Source organism: Poecile atricapillus, chromosome 3, assembly GCF_030490865.1.
Source record: "Poecile atricapillus isolate bPoeAtr1 chromosome 3, bPoeAtr1.hap1, whole genome shotgun sequence".
Taxonomy (NCBI): Eukaryota; Metazoa; Chordata; class Aves; order Passeriformes; family Paridae; genus Poecile; species Poecile atricapillus.
The window spans coordinates 104,533,473-104,548,240 of NC_081251.1; positions in this window are offsets into that span (position 1 = coordinate 104,533,473).

Below are 14,768 nucleotides of genomic sequence, written 5' to 3' on the forward strand. Positions count from 1 at the left end.
AGATTGGTGAATTCAGCAGCGTCCAGTGGAAAACCATCTGTTTGTTTGTGGGGTTTTTTTATTCTTCTTATCTACATTATAGAAGAGAGCATGATGTTGCGGAGGAACAGGGAGAGTGAGTGTTGAATCAACTTCCAACACAATGGGCCAGCCCCCAGAGAGTCCAAATTTTTCTGCTGCTTCCTTTAAGAACACTCATTGCCTACCAGTTTGCATTATTCCCATTTCTGCTCAAGCCTAATGAAATTGGGATTTTAGAGTGCTGCTCAGTATGGCAGCACCCATAACCTGCCTTGGGCTATTGAGAACAAAGAGTCGACATCACTGAGTCTCTGGTCTGTTGCCTTCTGTAAGCTAGGAAATGTCTCCCTAAGCCTTGGTAGCCGTGATCCTGAGGTTCTAATTTTTGTTTTAAACAGGAAGTTTCCTATTGCATTTTCTGAAGAGTCATGGGGTTTCTTTATGTCTTTGTAGGAGATGGAAAACCAGAAGGGTGAAGGCCCATCTGTCAAGAAGCCGGTGAAGAAGAGCAGCGATTCCTCAAAGAAGCCCCAGGCCACATTGCCTTCTAGTAAACGGTACTGAGCACTTTTGTTAGATGGGACAAAGCACGTGACAAGCTTTACATGTCCTTCCTCAGGAAACTCTTTCTGTGAAAAATGACCTGTGCCAGAGATTGTTTCCGTTCCCTACAAATGCTCTATGATAAAAATTGGCTACTTCTGCCTTACACTGAACACAGCTTCTCTGGAGAGGTTTCCACAGGAATTGGGCAACAAAAAGACACCCATTGGTTGTGGCTCAGACGATGCAGTGCACTGGCAAGGGCAGTGTTGTGGAGGCATGGAGAGGGCTGTGTCTCTGCTGCCTGACTTGGGACAAGTAAATTCAATCAGGGTTGTTTTTTTTCATCAGAGAGGAGTCTTTTTCAGACTGGTGCTTTGATGAGAAGTCCCAGTCACGAAACAAGATGCCATTCCCCAAACAAGCAGCTCCCATGCAAGTGGTTTGGCCTGGCTGATTCATGGCTTTCTTACTCTCAAACAGTACCAAGTTTGAGTAGTAAGTATCAAGGCAATTCCTAAGCGACATTGGTCAACAGGTATCTCAATGTGGATGTTTTGTTATGATATTCCTGTCCTTCACACTGTTTGCTTGATGGACAGCATGTTTGGTTTATTTCCCCTTGTACTGCAGTCCAAATTTAAGACAGCAATTTGGTCCTTGCTGTCCTTTCTGCCAGGGGCAGAGCTTCTTGTACCTGTTCTCCTGTGATAACAGAGGAGAGTTATTTAGCTCTGTCATGCTCAGTGGTGGCTGAAGAGTGACCACATACCTCAGTAGCATAGCTAAGATCTTGGAATGCTCATGGAAGAGACAGGTTGATGCAGGAGAATTGTTCCCTGTGGGTTTGTTAAGCTGTGGATCTAGTCTCTGGGGAAGCAAACATAAAGTTAGCATAGTGCTGGGATGTCTGCCTTCTGTTTTATCTCTGTTACTGATTTCCCGGATCATTCAGATATGACCCTGTTCATCTGTCCAGAGGCATCTGAGCTGCTATTACAGATTGTCATGCCTGGTGTAGTGGCACTTCTCCAGAGCGATAAATTTCCTTCTTATAAGACACACATGTCCCATATGAAGAGGCATTTAAACTTGGAAGTAGTGTCCCTTTCCCCACAAAGCAATGAGACCTGTGTGCCTGGGAAGCCATCTGAAGGTAGATCAGATATATCTCATCCTTGGTTTTCCTGAGTGAGCACTGTCAAGAATGTTACTCGCAGATTGTCTCCTGTAATGATTGTCATGAGGTCCACGTTGTTTTTCAGAGCCTCATGATTTTCTAGCTGGAAATCACATCATTAGGAATGCTCCTCGAGATGTTTTGCTCTCCATTAACTGAAGGTCTTACCACCACCAAGTTCTAATTTGGTTTTATTTTCCAGGGTGAAGTCTACCTCTGAGGGACGCCTCCTACACCGTGCAAAAGCCCAGGTCACGTTACCTCCAGCTGTGGAAGATACGGAGCCGCTCCAGAAGCTTTACGATCTCCTGGAAGCCAAGGGGTTTCAGACACGGCTGGAAGGAGTGGCATTCCTTCTCGAGCTGTGCAAAACCCGCCCCCAGCTCATCTCCACTAACATTGTCCAAGTATGTAGGGTATCTTCATTGTTCCTTTCCTTTAGCTCCTTTCCCAAGCCTGGAGCAGTGAAGTTCATTCCGTGTGTCTTAGCACTACATCCTGGCAGTTTGGGCCAGACTGGTCCCTCTTACACAGACAAATTTCATTCAGGTCCAGGCTTCAGAACAAGTTCTTTCAGTCCAACTGTATTTGTTGGGCAGGTGCCTATTGATGCTGTTCATCAGATGATGACAGAGTTTGCTGCTGCTGTAGCTTCAGCTGTCTCCTACTGCCAGCTGGGTTAAGTGAAGGGAATAGCGGCACTGAAAGCATGGCAGTTATTCTCTAAATAAAAAATGGTTTATCATGAGGAAGAGTAGAATCAGGCTGGGTTGGATTAAACCCAGATGGTTTTAAAGGATACTTCTGTAAACTTCACCTTGTCTTGCACAAGGACAACTCTGGGTTGTTTTTTTTCCCTTTCACCAGAAATTGGTGCCTGATAATGTGGCTGTCAAGGGACTGAACCTACTGTAATGAGAATCGTACAGCACATTAAATTTCTGAAGCCTACGTGTTAGTTAGACAAATGGTGTGGTTCCTGGAAGAGTTGATCAGAGCCCTGCACTTCTCCAGACACAGAGATAGGGACAGGGAAAAGAAAACATAGATCTCCTCCAGCCATAGTTTGGCAATATCAAAATTGCCCTCAGTACTTGAGGCAAGTGTACAGAAAAATGAGCACTGTAAATATCTGGTTCCATACTTCTAAAGCAAAGGTCATCTTTTTGAATTAATAAATGGAATTAATTTAATGATTTACAGGTGGAGGGAAACACCATAGGAATTATTCTGTCCCCACCCAAACCGCTTCAAAATAGATGAAAATCTTTCAACCAGCATGAGGTTGTGCAACCACTCCAGTGAGTGGTCCCCAGGAAAACAGTGAAATTGTGCAAGCGAGTGCTGACCTGTCCAAAAGGATCACATCCATCTTTTACATTGCTGAGTGCACATGTCCACATCCCCTCTTCAAACAAGGACATTGTAATCCAGCTGTCATTTTGTTTGTTCTCTCCACAGATTTTTGATTATTTTGTCCTGAGAATATCTGACAGCCACAAGAGGGTGAAGCAGAAGGCGCTGGACGTGCTGGCAGAAATCATTGGCATCCTGGGAGATGCCTTGAGCCCAGTGATCATCCATTTGGTGGAAGGAATTACAAACAACTTGAACTCAAAGGATCCCGGGGTTCATTCTGCAGCTGTGAAAGCTCTGGAAGAATCCATTTCTCATTTAGGTAAGGCTGACCCCTAACATGGACTCTCCTCAGCTGTGTCTCTGCCTCTCCCACACAAGAGAATGCTGAGAGCCTTGATAGCTCTTGTTGTCTGTGGAACGCTGCAGCTGACATCCACCAGAAGCTGTGGAGCTGCAGTCCTTACACACCAGTCCCCCAACAGGCTTGAATGTGCATCAGCATTTCCCAAAGGTCCCAGGAGCCCTTGGCTCTGTGCTGCTTGTCTGAAGAGGAAGTCCTGGACTACAGCTTTGCTAGAATTCAGAGCCAAGGGGGTTTTGGAGTTTGCTTGGGCCCCATTTGACTTCCCAAGTGAATAGCTTTGCTGTTGGCATGGAGGGGCACAGGCCCATCAGAGCTATGGCAGAACAGCCTCCTGGAAGGCTCTGCATTATAGGCATTAGCTGCCCATTTCCCACCTTTCTTCTTTGGCTTCTTTTTTCAAAGGAGAACTTTTGATTCACCAAGTTCATTTCCTTATAACAAACAGGTAGACATCCAGGTGTCAATGATGCCTTGTTCCACATGTTGTTTTGCATGGTGCAAGATGGCTGTAGCAAATAGCTACGTAGGCAAGGGCTGCTGCAAATTCCTTTGCCACACAGATTTATGTCAGCTCTGAAAATGCTGCACTGGGGAATATGCGTGAGAAATGAAGTGTTAAAAAGGCAGGTCTTCCAGGGCAGTTTCCACTTTCTCCACCTCAGCTGCTCTGTGAGCTCATGAACTGCCTGACTCAGTGCCTTTCTGTGTTCCAAGTATGGGGTTATTCATTTATGCTCTGGGATGCAAACCCTTTTCACAGCGTACATGTGAATGAACTCCTGAGGTCACTGATGTGAAATGTTTAACATAGCTCCTGGTAGAGCAGACAAGTTTGGATCTACAGTTGTGCAAGGAGAGCTTTTTTTTGGGGATTAAAAACCCTCCCTAGGAGGCTGGAAGGAAAGAAGAAATGCATTCAAAAATCAGCAGAAATTGACTTTATTTTATAAAATAAGGGCTTGCCCCTGCCCTTTCCCACCCCAATGTCCTTTCTCCTATGACCTCCGAAGAGTGAGCAGAAACGTGTGTTTCTCTTGTAGATAAAGTATCACTGATGAAAGAGTTTGGCCACCGATGGAGTCAACTGAGTGGCCAAGCTCTGCTGGATGTCACAGAGCGTATCACAGGTATGGCCAACCCTTCTAAGCCAAGAGGTCTTCCAAGGAAGAATGTACAGGGAATGCCTGTGAATAGACAGTAGAGTAGCTCCTCCAAATCAGGACCTGCTGAGCTTGTCCCTCCTGCCCAACACCCATGGCAGGTGTATTGGGCAGGTTTTCCTGGCTGCTGCCGTGGTGTGCAGCATCTGAGACGGGGGCAGTGCTGGGCCTCGTGGCTGAGCTCTCACTGGGGCATCTCAGAAGCCCCCTTCAGGAAAGGGAAGGGTAAAATACCCTAGCTGGCTCCCCTCTTGGACGTTCAGGGGCATCTGTGACCCTTGAGGGAAAGTGGTGGCAAATGCTGTTTCAGGGGATCAGTTTGTTTTGTACTCACAGAATCCTTGTTTTGCTCTTGGAAGGTTTTGAGGCTGAACCCTGCAGGGCCTGGGGCTCTCAGCTTAGCTCAAAACTCAACACACATATTAGAGGCAGAGATTTAGTGCAAGGGTAGCCTTTGTGGGCAGAGGGGCAGAAGCAGAGTGCTGAGGCTCCCTGCCTGTGCTGTCAAAGTGGCCTTGGGCTGAGCATTTCAGGGAGTGCAAACAGTGTCTTCCTATGTCAGTGCTGTCCAAAATGCTACAAATGCAGCTGCTAATTGATTCCTCAGAGGAGCTTGCTATGGCAGCAACAGACAAGGAATGGAAACATGATCATCTCAATATATAGTAGAGAAGATGATTTATGGCCTTGCTTTAACTGGGGCTAAATCCACCACTAATTCTGCCAGCATCTTTAAATGCAAGGTTTAATACACTTTGTGTCTTCATTGTGGATCTCAAACGGGCATGTTCAGCGATTGGGAATGTCAAAGGCGTGTTAAAGAGCAGTTGAATAAAGTAGATCTCCAGGAATAGGGAGTTTAGTTTTGCAGTTAGTTTGATCTCTTTTTCAAATGAAGGAATTAAACATAAATTAGGGCTACTTTTGAAAGAGCAGATGCGCTCTCTGAGTTTTAGTAGGAACACACAGCTGTTTCTCTTCTCAACTTCCATACTGAATGTCCCCTGGCCTCTCCCTTTATTTGAATAAAGTAAAAGGACTCCTCTGTCTGCTTTTTGGACATAAAACTCTGGTGTTTGTGGATTGATTTTCCTGATAAAACCAACTCTAAACACTCTGCCTATAGCAACTTTTCACAAAGGGCTGCAGAAATCCAGGACAACTGCAAGTGAGTGTCGGAAGGCTTTTGCCTTGTTCCTGCCAGCAGAATTCTCGATAATCTGATGCAATTTTATTCAGAAGTAATATGAGATCTGAGTTTTTTCTATTAAAATGTTTCATGCTGAGTAACAAGCCTTGGGAGCATGAGGTACAGGGCTGACATACAAAAGCATGAGCATGTCCTCCACAGTGAGCAGTTTAATTGTCCATTTCATTACTCTCGTATTTATTCCACTCTAAAAAGCAAATCCAAGCTTTTCTTGGAGGCAAAACGTGCATGGTATACACTACAGTCCCTCGCAGGGTCACCAGGGCAGGCAGGGATAAAGCAGGCAATCTGTGTCATTGTGAACGACAACAGAGCTACATCCCAATGTGCGTTTAAGTAGCACAATATTATCAAGAGCTCCTTTCCTGCAGGAGATACAAAAAGAACGTGCCAAATGATCTTCATGCAAGCATGCACTAAAGAACTGATCCTGCTATCCTAATGAAGCTAATGCCTATAATGCAGAGCCTTCCAGGAGGCTGTTCTGCCATAGCTCTGATGGGCCTGTGTCCCTTCATGCCAACAGCAAAGCTATTCACCTGGGAAGTCAAATGGGGCCCAAACAAGCTCCAAAACCCCCTTGGCTCTGAATTTTAGCAAAGCTGTAGTCCAGGACTTCCTCTTCAGACAAGCAGCACAGAGCCAAGGGCTCCTGGGACCTTTTGGGAAATGCTGATGCACATTGAAGCCTGTTGGGGGACTGGTGTGTAAGGACTGCAGCTCCACAGCTTCTGGTGGATGTCAGCTGCAGCGTTCCACAGACAACAAGAGCTATCAAGGCTCTCAGCATTCTCTTGTGTGGGAGAGGCAGAGACACAGCTGAGGAGAGTCCATGTCAGGGATCAGCCGTACTGAAGTGAGCAATGGATATTTCTGTAACCAAAACTGACAGGAAAACAAAACGAAGAAAAACCTCTTCAACAACATTTTTAGGGTTAGGGAATTAAGGCATTATGTTTCTCTGGCCAGGATGTTGTTCTGGCCAGGATGTGTAACAGAAATCATTTAATCCACACCATGCTTGGGTTGTGCAGAGAAAATCATCCCATGCCCGTAATTCTTTACTGGATTTTTCATTATATATATTATACAGGAATGTATTATATTTCATTATATATATATTATACATTATATATATTATATATAAAATATATATTATATATTTTATAGAGTCAAAACCTGTAGAAATTTTTTGGTTCAATGTTCATTGGTCCCAAGTTGTGCCGTTCTAAGTGTTTTGTTTCCTGTTGAATAAGGATTTTTTCGTCTCAGCTGTTAATAGGGTTCTTGTTCTTATCTCCCTTTTCCCAGACCAGGTGTCTCTGACTATGCAAGGGGTGATGTCTGGAGCTGATGTTCGTTCATGGTTGTGAATGGTTGTCATCTTTTGTGTATCTTCTGTGCTACTCCCATTCTGCTGAGATGTTAAGTTCATCAGAGCTTGCCTGGTAGACCAGTCCCCTGACAAGAAACTTCAATTCTCTTCCCCTGGCGCATAAGTAAACAAAACTGACTAAAGTTTAAAAAAAAAAAAAAAAAAATAAATTTTTACAATTTTCAACACTTCCAGGGCTTTCACAGCTTCAGCAGAAATCACTGAGTCCTTTGAGTGCAGCTTGTTGGTCACTTCTTCTACCACACAGATCAGCACTGCTTTTAAGCCATCTCTGAATGATTTACCAAAATATGGATATGATCTAGTATCAGTATCCAGCTGAGATGGACAAAGACTCTTTAACCATTTCAGGGTTACAGAGTGTATGTTTATTAGCAGTGCTGGGCCAATGTGTTGGGTCACCCCTTAATACACATGATCCCGAATACAGGTGAATAAAGGCTTTTTATTTACAAAAGTATTGAATGCAAATACATATTCATAACTCGGTTGCCACCCACTCTCTGCTTCCTATGCTAATTAGGAAAAAGCAATTAAACATGCTTGTTTGTTCCTTGAAATGGGTCGGTGTTCTTTTTATGAGTAGGGGTCACAAAAGGGAGGAAGGGATATGGCTCTTCCTCGTTCTGACCTTTCTACCTTTTCAATGCAAAGTGACAAATGGACCCTTGGCTGGGCTCCGAGTTTCATGTCTTCAGTGGGTTTCTGATTTGCAATTGTCTTATGTTCTTGAAGTTCCCTACCAGGTTCTTTGTTTCTCATTATAAGCCCAGCTGAACAAGCATAAAGTTGACAATTTGTTATTAGCCAGTGATTAACCTCTAATTTTAGCAAGGCCTCTTTATCTACCTTTAATTTTAGCAAGGCCCATCTATTTCTTTTAATTAGCTTTAGCAAGGCTTATTTTTAATTAAGACCTTAGCTTGTCTAAAATCTTGAATTCTTCAAAGTTTGTGTGTCATGAACATGGCTATCATTTAAGTCAGCACCTCCAGCACCTGCTGCTTCACTTTCTTGTGTGTGTCACAACTTCAAGGGACAAAAGAATCAAAAATCTATAAATAAAACAATAAGAAAGCTGGATTAAAATGTGTTAATTTTAAGACAGGTTGTAGAAATCAGCACTCTGCAATGTAAAAGATGAAAAGTTTGGACTATTTGGAGATTGGCCCAATTTATTGGAAGTTGATTTGGTTCAACACTCACTCTTCCCTGTTCCTGCACAAAGGTACATTCCTTTCTAGAATGAAGATGAAAAGGAACTGAAAAACCCCCAAAACAAACAGATGATTTTCTACTGGATGCTGCTGAATTCACCAAGCTTCGTCCAGCTCCACAGGGCTTGACAGCAGGGCAGTATTCTCAGAAGACAGAAAGCAATTGTAGTAGTCAGGATTGATCTTCTGTATATTTGAAAATGTTCTTGGTGGTACTACTTCCAGTGTCTTTTGCAAAGACTCTGTTATCTTCAGAAGCACTATGCTCACTTAATTGCTTCACTGGGGGCACAGTAGGGATAACGCAGTGTGGGGGTTACACCTAAATATAAACCCATTTTCTCCACTTTCCCTTTCCTGTTTGTGACTGACATTCAAAATATTCAAAACCCCACTTTTTCCCCACTTTGTGGTCTGCAGATGAACAGGCTGAGGACTAACAGTTCATTCCCAGTGTTGGAAAATATACCAAGTTTAAATTTTTTTATAACTTTAGTCAGTTTTCCCAGAATCACAGAATGAACTAGTCTGGAAAAAAAACTTTGAGATCATGAAGCCCAACCTACACGCTGGGGGTGAGGGAACTGAAGTTCCTTTCCAGTGCATTGTTCCACCAGGTGAGACCCGATGTGTTTAACATCTCAACTTTGTGAGTAGCAAAGAAGACACAAAAAATAACAGCCATCAAGGGCCATCAACTGACCATCAGCTCCAAACAACAGCCCTGGCAGCATTGGAGATACCTGGTCTGGAAAAGGAGATGAGGACCTAATCAGCATCGGAGGCAAAGAGATCTGTAACCAATAGGAAACCAAATACTAAGAACTACTTAACTTAGAACCAATGAACATTGAACCAATGAATTTCTATGGGTTTTGACTGTATAAAGTTTGTAAAAAATCTGGTAACATTCATGTGTCATGGAATGATTTTCTCTGCACACTGGGGCTATGTGTGGATGAAGTGATTTCTGTTGTGCATCCTAGCTAGAACAATATCCTGGCCACAATAAAGTAATGCCTCGATTCTCTAACACTAAAAATATTGTTGGAGGGTGTTAAAAATGACATTGACTGTTCTGGTAAATTTTAAAAGGTTTAATAAAAAAAAGGCAATAGGAGACAAAGACAATAGAGCCAAGGGTTAAAATGGCCAGGTGCTTGGCACTCTGTCAAGAGCACACCTGGTGGTTTTGGAAACACCCTTTATATACCATTTCTATTGCATCAACTTGATGCATATTCATAGACTTTATGCATATTCAAACTTTTCTATTAACTAGTTTACATTTTCCAGGAACTTTTTAGCATGGCCACTCCTTGGGTCCATGTTTTTTAGAGCATGTGTGTTTCTTGGCTTGTGGTTTCAATCCTCTTCTTATCACCTTTTAATTTGGGTCTTAGTACCTTCTTTCCACAGACAGTGAGTGTTGATAATCAGCAGGGTCCCCATCATCTGTTCGTTGAATTTTATCCTAACTAAGCAGACAGTTCAAACGTACTCTATCGACTATCACAGCAAAGCCATTTTAACATTATACATATAGCATTCACCTTAATACTTGCAAAAAGCCAAAATTATACTATGTATCTATAACAGAGGGTTTTTGTTTTTCTCGTAGCTTTGGTGACATCCTGATACCCTTAACAATCCATTTCTAATATTATTTTTTACAAACACCACATTGATTCCTTCCCAATGGCTGTCATGATGGCTGACCCCTCCCTTTTGTCCTGGGGCTCTCTGCACTTTTTCCATCAAGAGTAGTAAAACCTGTGCTGTGAGAAACAAGCTAATGGAAGTTGACTTTTGCTGGGTATTATATGAATTGATATTACATTACTGATTATATTGTTGATTAAATATTGTGATAGTGTTGGGATATGTGTTGTGGAGTGGTTGATGTTGTTGCGGTGGCCTGGTTGCAAGGTTGGTTTTCACGGGGATAGTTTTGTGTGTTGTGGTGTGGGATTACATTGGACAGACTGTTGTTGGCCAAGCCTTTGGGACATGACCTTAAAAGGAGCAGAACTTCATCCAATGATGGCCCTGAGGACCACGGTGACAAAACTGTGTCAGCACTGAGGAGAGTGCCATGGACCAAGACCATGTAAAATCAAAATGAATATGCATCAAGCTGATGTAACACCAGGGGTATAAAAGGAGGAGCCACCATCTTGTGGATGAGCCTCTGGCAGTCAGCCACATTCCCAGTGCTGTCCCTTTTACTTTGTGAATTTTCTTATCGTTCTCAATAAAACTTTTGTGAGAAACAGAGTAACTCTTCAGGATTTTTAAAAAGTTTAATAGGAAATAAAATAAGAGACAGAAGTCCAGCGCTGGGGTGCTGCTGGCAAGCAGCCAAAGAACACGCCAATAGTCACCAATAGTGTTATCTTTATAGTCTGACATTATTGAGATACATGCGTATTCATAATGTCCATACATTATTCACACATTCTTGCCAACTGTTTGAAGTTATGGGAATTCTTCTGTTTGGTTTCTTCATACTCTGGTTTATCTGCATGACATCCTGTGTGTCAAGTTAATATATTTTATTCCTTCTTGTGTCTCCATCCTGTGGGTCTGCATCCTCTGATAAGGATTTATAATGTCCTCCTTAAATTTAACATGGTACTTTTTCTAATTGTCCTCCAGTGCTCTGGTTTGTGTCATGGTTATCTTATCACTTGGAGAATTCAGTCAGTGGAGAAGGGGTGTTAACATGATTGCTTTACACCACTTATTTTTGTTATGTAGAGGTATTTTAACACCCAGTGTTTAGTTAAGGCGTACATGTCGTGGTTTTAAACCAGTAATTAACAAAAAGGGGAAAAAAGGAATTATTTATTTTTTGCTGTGAGATATGGATTAAAATAAGAGCAAACCAGGCATAAAACTTAAAAGGAATAAAGAAGAGTTTATTGACAAACTACAAGAATAAGAACACCAGAATAAACTTTTAGAAAAACCTTTTCATTTCTCACTGCTCACTATTCTTTTGTTTACATGACAACAGAGACAAAAACTGTATAATTTTGATGGTTTAAACAGTTCTAATTCTTTTCATAGTCTTTTCCTCAGTTTCTGTAGAGAAACAGAAGTTCCTTTCTGTTAATTTATGGAGTTTGTCACAAGAAAACTATTTTTGTTATAGTTTCTCGTTTCTCTGATATCAGCTGCTCAGAGCTACTGTTATTAAAGCCCACCCCTCCCATTCTACATCACTGAAAATGTGTTATGGGTCATGAGTTTGAAGATAGCATTTTTAAGGATAAGTTAGTCAAAGGCAAAAAAAGTATTCTTCATCTGCTTCTGTGAGCTTCACTAAGAAACAGTTTTTCTCATTGCCTCTCAAGGCTTCAAATTTCTCAGCACTTCACTATACCACAATTACTTCACTTATTACTTAAATTTACACTTTGAACACCTTATTCCTCTCCATACTCTATTATGAATTAAAGGGGTTTTTCTCAAGACTTCATTGTCCATTTCCATAGTTTTAACAGAAAGATATTTCAGCTTAATTAAAGCATCTCCTTAATTCTCTACCTTTCTTGAAGTCTCTTTTTCTTCTTGCCACTAGTAGTTTATAAAGTCTCTTTTCATGTTGATCACTCTCCTTTTCTCTCTCTGGATGAAAAGATTAATCCGCAAGTCTCATCTGGATAAGAAAGAGTTAAAATCTTGCCCAAGCTTTTGTAGATGGTTCGGTGATCTCTGCTGAACAGGAGCTAGAGCCGTCTGCGCTGGAAAGTTCTTCATAGCTGCTTTTAGAGAGCGTGGTCTCTGTCTTTGCTTGCTGCAAGCTCAGAGTTCCTTTCCTCTTTCACTCAGCAGTTTTCTAGTGAATGTAGTTACAGCAAAACCTCCAGCTGAACCAGAGATCGGGCCGAGCCCGGCCCAGCCCGACCTAGCTCGGGGCAAGCTTCATCTCCCGGCCGGGAGACGAGAGACGCGGCGGGCCCGGCTCGGCCCCGGCCCGGCCCCTGCCCGGCCACATGGCTTGGGCAGGGAACCGGAGGCCAGCCGGAGCTCCGCCACGCTTCACAGTCAGGAAAAACAAAAGAGCACCACAGACTTCTGGGTGTACACTTTAAGGTGAGGTTCACGAGTTGATTCTACTTTTCAATGGCTAAAACTGCTGTCAGTTCTCAGCAATGACCGATAATTGGTCAAGAGAAAAGACTCCCAGGAGACCCCAGCAACTTTAACTTTCTTAAAGGTAAAGGAACTTTATGACAGTACAATATCATATATTCGCTACACTACTGTTTATATACACTATACGGTGCATACATAAATTGACAGATTATACTATACTAAAAAGCAGTTAAAAGGAAATATAAATTGTACCATATCAAAATCTTTGTGATTAATAATAGGAAAAAGCTAATACATAAATGCAAAAAGTTAAAGGTGACTATATTGTCACCTTTAACACTTCCTTAACTCATTCCCACTTGGGGTCTGAGTGCCATTTTTCTTGCCTGTACCTTTACCTTTTCCTCATCCCTCCTTTCATATCTTTCATAGTCCGTATGTCTATCCAACTCCTGCAAGGCCCCACTCTGCCATCTGTTCCCCCACCCAGCCACAGTGTCTTGACGCCCCATTGCAGCACACCTGTCCATGCCCCCAGGCTGCTCTTCCAGCATCACAAGCTCTGTACAGAACCAGCTGCTGGCCCAGTTCAGCAGGCAGGCACAGCTGGGAGTGCACAGGGACGGGCAGGTGGCTGGGGCATCCTGCAACTTCATGGGGCTGGGGAGCAGCCCCCGCCCACAGGGGTGGTGGGGTCAGACACTCCCCAGCACTGTGTGCCAGCTGCCCCACAGCCTCAGCTTGGTCCTGCACCTCCTGCACTGGTCCACAGCCCATGCTGCCGGACCTGCACTTCCACACCTGGAGAATCCATACTCCTCACCACAGAGAAACCCAATTAAGTCCTGAGTAGCAAGCAGACAAACCCAAATCCTCCACCCTGGCTCTATAACATCCTGAGGAGGGGTGGGGGCTCAAGAACAATACCTCCCTGTTTTCCCTCTCTTGGAAACAAGGAATACAAAAGACTTGCAGCTGGCCCTGTACGATACTGCGGATTTTGAAGATAAAGCAGAGAACTTCCCAGTCCTTACAGTTCTTTCCTTATCACATAGACTCCTGCTGCTGTCTGCCTTAACCATATTTCTCCACACTCCAATCAACTCTTTCCCAAACTAACACCATATTGGCCCCTCTGGGTATGGGTTCTTGAGACCCTTTCTCAGCACCTCTTGTTGACCCTCTGGGCTTCCATGTCCTTAACTACCTTCAGAAGAATGTGCAAACCATCTCAGCATTCTCCCAAAGGACCCTTTGGAGGTATTTTGGGATCATCATCCCTAGAGTCGAAACCTTTTTTCAACTTTTTTGTTGCCCACCCTGGGAATCATGCCATGCTTTACTCCCTGAAATTGTACTCCCCAGTGAGATTTGCCAAGACCCTTCTTGACTTTCCCTTACCATCCTCTCTGGGTGTCTATATCCTGTTGATTCTACAGGGACCCTCCCTGTTCCACCTCTCATCTGTTTCCTAGACAGTCTTGGGAACCCAACCAATCGCCTGGTGCTGGCCAGCACCAAAGGCAGCTGGCCACCAAAACTGGCTGCCTCCAGCTTCTCTTGCCACATGCTGGACCCAGATGGTGGAAGGATCATGGATGAGATCCCAGTTTGTAGGAAAATCCACAAATGCCGGAAGTTTACATCCAAAAAGGAGACAGAGGAGTCCTTTATGCAAATAAACAGAGAGAGTCCACCAGGACACATGCCAACAGTGGTTTCTCTTGCAAGGCTTCAGAGGGGGCAGCCTCCTTTTATCCTAAACTCCCAGCTGCATGTTGCCCTCTTGCTTCAATCATTGGCTAAGGTGGGTGCAAACTAAACTTGGCTGAACTAGGAAGGTGCAGCCTTCCCGAACTGCCTACCACATATCTCCCCTTGAACCTGTCATTTTACCCAAAAGTTCAGAAGTTCAGGCTTGTGCAGACTCACTTCTGTGTTTCACAAGCCAAGATGTCTGGGCTTAGTAACAACTTGCTGCCCTAAGTTAGTAGAGACCTTAAAACCAGTTTAAAAGATATTAACACAAATACTTTCAGGCATCAAATTAGTTGTAAAAACATTAGCTTTCCTCTCAAGACTCTGAAAGCAAACGGATGCTGTAGCCAAAACATTGTCCTTGGAATCATAGAGCACTTTCTGGGTGTGTGTTTTTATCTGCTTTTCCATGGCCTTTGGGTGAGCACCAAAGGTGACAGCCAAGGGCAAGTGAGC